Source organism: Pteropus vampyrus, unplaced genomic scaffold, assembly GCF_000151845.1.
Source record: "Pteropus vampyrus isolate Shadow unplaced genomic scaffold, Pvam_2.0 Scaffold66, whole genome shotgun sequence".
Taxonomy (NCBI): Eukaryota; Metazoa; Chordata; class Mammalia; order Chiroptera; family Pteropodidae; genus Pteropus; species Pteropus vampyrus.
Window position 1 is genome coordinate 6660064 of NW_011888847.1, and position 5071 is coordinate 6665134.

The following is a 5071-nucleotide window of genomic DNA, read 5'->3' on the forward strand; positions in this document are numbered from 1 at the left end:
ACATTCCATCTCTTAGTGACTCAGCTTTTATATACCCTCTTTGTGTATAAAACACCCATTCATTTATCAAATAGTTACTGAGGACCTACTAGATGTTAGATGTGCTAGGTACTAAGGATAAATTGGGGACCAAAAATAGATGTCTGGGCTCTTCTGGAGCTTACATTATCTTCCTAGATATTGCCCAAATAGTCACCTTGGTTATGTATAATTGCAAACCGAAAGGAACATAGATATATAAAAAATATTACAAGGAAACTTGAAGTGATTAAAGAAAGACTTCCCTGGGGAAATGTTACTTACTGAGAGCTAAAGGATTCGCAAGACTTAACTTGATAAAGTAGTAGGGAGACTGCTGGGGAAGCACCATTGCAGATTGAAGGCATGACCTTTGTGAAGGCCTTATGATGGGAATGGGTATAGTATAATCATGAAGAACTAACAGGGTCGAGTGTCTGGCTGCATAGGGGAAAAGACGAGAAATGAAGCTTGCCAGGAAGACAGGTTAAGACCCAGATTCTTAAAGGATTTTGGTTCATATGCAAAGCAGAAAAAAGTTACCAAAGTATTTTAAGGGAGATATTTCAGTTTTGACAATTTAAAAATAAATGTTCTATATTTTGTGGGGCTCTGAGTTGATAAATAGAAATCAGTTAATATATTAACTGCATAAGGAATTGTTATAGAAGAAATATTCATTTAATGGAATATTTTTGACAAATACTCAGAGCTTGGTACATCAAAAGTTTGGGATAACCGACGTTCCCCAACCAAGAGTTATCATCCTGCCCAGTAACTAGCATTTTTTTCACTATTAACTTGTAGAAGAAAAAAATATATGCTAACATGTATTTTTCTGTTTAAAAAATTAGGATGGGAGTTTCCACCTTTTGTAATTGCTATGCCTCTCTCCATTAAGTTGGTAACTCTCAAGTGTCTTGTTCCAATATCCCATGTCTCTCAGGAAACTATTCCTGTGTCCTTTTGTCCTCTTTTATTCATAATCACATTTTGAAAATCTAAATAATATTATTATTTAATGAAGAACCACATAAAGTAGAAAAAGCTCACTATTACTGAGGAGTCCCTTTCCCATCCCCACTCCCTCAAAAAATAATTATCAGCTTTTAACACACTGAAGCTTGGAACAACAACTCACAAATAGAATTTGCTATATGAAACCAGGTCAAAATATTTTAATAAATGCTAATGATCATGGATAAATGCTTCACTACTCACATATAGAACAGAGAGAACTATAAATATCATTTTAAATAAAGCAAGATGAGACAGCTTTTAATATTAAGGAATTGGGAACATATGGTCTGCTCGCAAAATCTGTAAATAAACCACTTGGGTCTAGAGAAAGAAATGAAAAATAGAAGAGGCTAAAAGGTAAACTTCTCTCTGAACCCTCATATCTTTGTGTGTGTTTTTCTTTCTTTCTGTTGGAATTATAATATTGAAAGTTGTTTACAGTGACATAAGAATGAGAATTACATCAAACAGTTAAATATTTAAATAATAGTGAAAGTTTTCTCTAAAGTTACACCTTTTTACCAAACAGCCCTCTTCACTCCATACCAACCCAGGAAAGAGTCCTGGGGAGGAAGGTGAAAATGCTGAGTGTAGAGAAAATGTTCCTTATATTTAGACTACTTTGGAAGATTGGTTGGATTAATGAATTTAATTTTCACCCTTTCTTTATGTACTGTATTGGCTGTGTGGCTTCATAATTTCTCTTACTTTAAGATGCAAAATATTTACCATGACTCTTGACCTTTGGGTTGGACCAAGTGGCTCACTTTGAACAATAGGATAAAGTAGAAATGATAGTGTGCCAATTTCTAGTCCAGGCCTTAAGAAAGCTTGCTGGTTTATACTCTTTTTCTTGCACTTCTGCCATTGCTACAAGAACTGTTGGTTCTCTTTGAAACTGTTGGTTCATGGAGGATGAGAGACTCCAGGAGCAGAGCCTTCCCAGTTTAGCCCATCTAGATGAGCTTATCTGCAGAGGAACAAGTTAAATAGGTGTTTATTGAGTGTTAAGTTGTTTGTTGTGCTGCAGTTTTGTGGCAAAAGCTAACTAACACAAATTTAACGATAGATTTATGTTTGAAGTAATTCCACTGCGATATAAAGTGAAAGAATAGAAAATAAGAAAATAAGATTTAAAATAATCTACTTCAAAGAAGATAATACTAGAGTCCTTTCAGAATTCAGACACTTCAGAGGAAGGAGATTCCAAAAGTTCTTTGGGTAACTCTTATTCTTTGTAAGTTCTTCCTTCTAAAGGTGAATCTAATCTATGATATTTCAGTTTATGATATTTTCTTGCCATCAAGGAATGTTAAATAAAATTGATTAAAGCCCTTATTTCAGAAATTATTTTTAACTTGTAAGGATATCACTTTAAATTAATGCAATAAATTTATTCTACTTTCCAGTTCTATAATATATTCTTTTATTATTTTGTTCTCCCCACCAATTCCTATAGTTGTTTAATGTTCTTTTTTGCTGTATTTTAGATTTCCTTTTAAATTCTGTCAGGAAAGGTTTATAAAAGAACCTAACAAATATATAAAATAAGTGGAATATAGTCAAATTTAAACATATGTTGGATCTGGGTAATGTATTTTCTGGGGAATTTGACCTCTGGTTTGACTAAGGTGCCTGGGAAATTGACAAAACTAGGAATAAGTAGGATGACAACTGAATGCTAATTCAAAAAGAGCTCCCAGAGATTCATTTAGCTTAAGTCTTTATTCTCGAAGCTCCCTAGAAGTGAACCTGCCATCTTAGATCATGAGGATGAAAACCACATGCTTTGTTTGACAGAGCAGGAAGGAACCTCACTTCTTCATGGTTTTACTAGACTAGAGTGTTTCACTGACTTTGAAAATGCCTATTTTCTGAGGTTTTTTTTGTTGTCGTTAGAAAAAATTAGTAACTAGCATGTTGTCATATGTAGACAAACTAATATTTGAAACTAATGTAACTAATGTACTTAGTTATTATAGTAACTAATGTAACTGATATACCTATAATTAACATTGCATCCCTAATTTCCTTCACAAACAACAATAAAAAACAAAAATTTCTTTCTATAGAGCTTGTAAGAAGATTCAAGGAAATTAGGAAGGTTATCTTTATTTCCTAGAACTATTTTAGAGCCATTTTTCAAAGAGAGGTTTCCCCAAACTCAGATAATCCTGTGGCCTAATAAGTTGTGCAATAGCTAGAGAAATTTTATAAATTTAGAACACTTGATTTGCTGTGAGAAATGGACCTCTAATTGTGCTAGTTCATTCCCTCCTATGGCTCTCTCACACCCCTCTGAAAGATGAAGAAATGAGCACACATATCTTCTTTCTTCTTTCTGTCTTCCGAATTTTATTTGTTGTATACTTATTTTTAATTCCTGCTGTCCTCCTTGTGGCTTTCTTGTAATATGCCTCAAACTCTGTCTCTCTTAATGTATCTGCATTAATCTTTATCTATTGATGCCATCCTAAGGAAATGAAAGTATTGTCCCTACTCTATCTTTTCCTTTCCCTTCTTCTGAAATAATTTTTATTATATTATTACTGAATTCATGATATTTATCTTCTGTGACCCATTATTTTACAGTTTCTAAAGCCAAATTTCAGATTTAGGTGAATTCAGTGTAATACTTAGTCCTGTATATCGTTGCTTTTTTTTCTCTTTATTTCTTAGTTGATTCTGTCATTAACCTGTTGTTATTGTTGTTGTGTTGTTGTTTTGTTTGTACTTTTAAGGAAGGTTTCTGTGTGGTACATTCTACTAAAATTTTTGACCCCACTTGTATCTCCAAATTATTTTTCAAACCATTTTGTTTCGTAGGAAGAACAATTTGAGATCCAGATTCGATCTACTATCTTAAACAATTTCTTCTACTTATGTATTTCTTTGGTTATATCGAAAAAGGCAGGCAAGCTTATTTTATGTTCTTACTACTGTAATGTTTCAGAAAAGGCCTCAGAATCTGTTAAAACTGTCAAACATTATATTTAAATATCATTAATATAATTGATAGCTATATTTTTGTGACCAGTTAGAGAATAATAAATATTTTTAAAAATAGATTAATCTTTTCAGATATTCACATATAAATTATCTGGTAGTCTCACTAAATTAGCATTCTGCACAAAAGTATATTCGATTTTTCTTATGGTTGATGTAAGATTGTTAACTTTCATTATTAGATTCCTTCCAATTAAACTTTTCTCTTTCATTTTTAATGGTTTAGAAATTTTGGGTTTCAAATTCTTATTTAAGCATTCAAAGATATATACTAATTAAAAGATTTAAACAACAAATTAACCATCTTGCCATTTCTGTAGCATAACTCTAGCAAAGGAATGATAGTTCTCAATTAAGATAAGAATTAGTTTGCTTTTCTTGGTATTCATCAAAATTACCATCTACATATCAGGTAGCTAGACTATATGTATTCAATTCTATTTTCAGTTCTATAGAGTTCCCTATCACAGGAATTTATCCAGCATAGGTAAAAGAAAGAAACAGTTTACATTATTTAAACATGGCTTAAATCAATAAAACTATTAAGACAATTTCAATGAATCAAAATTTTGTCTTGTTGTGTAATCATGGTCATATTGCTTAATCTCTCTAAACCTCAGTGTTACAGATTTGTAAAAATGGGGATAAAAGAATAACTGTCTCACTGGGTGGTTGTATTAAATAAAACAATGTAAATAAAGAGTTCATCACAATGTCTAGCACAAGGCACTCAAGAAATGATATTTAATATTGTTTTGTTCTTATTAATACTTTTATTTTTAAAATATCGCTATTTGGAATTTGAGATTTCTAGAAAATAAAGAGATAATTCAGGCTTTTATTTTAATTTATTGTCCTTCATCTATAATTTATTAGACAACCACTCAAGGAGTCTCTGTAGAAGATATAAAAAATAACTATATTAATTCTGGGTCAAGTGTACAACTTTTTTTTTAATTAAGTTTATTGGAGTAACATTGTTTAATACAATCATATGGTTTTCAGGTGTACATTATCATTTGACATC

At 31.6% G+C, this 5071-nt stretch overlaps 1 pseudogene; it reads left to right on the plus strand.

Moving 5' to 3' along the window:
- Window positions 1-482: 482 nt before the first annotated feature.
- The window catches only part of LOC105292983, a 16208-nt pseudogene continuing 11619 nt past the window's right edge, over window positions 483-5071 (plus strand).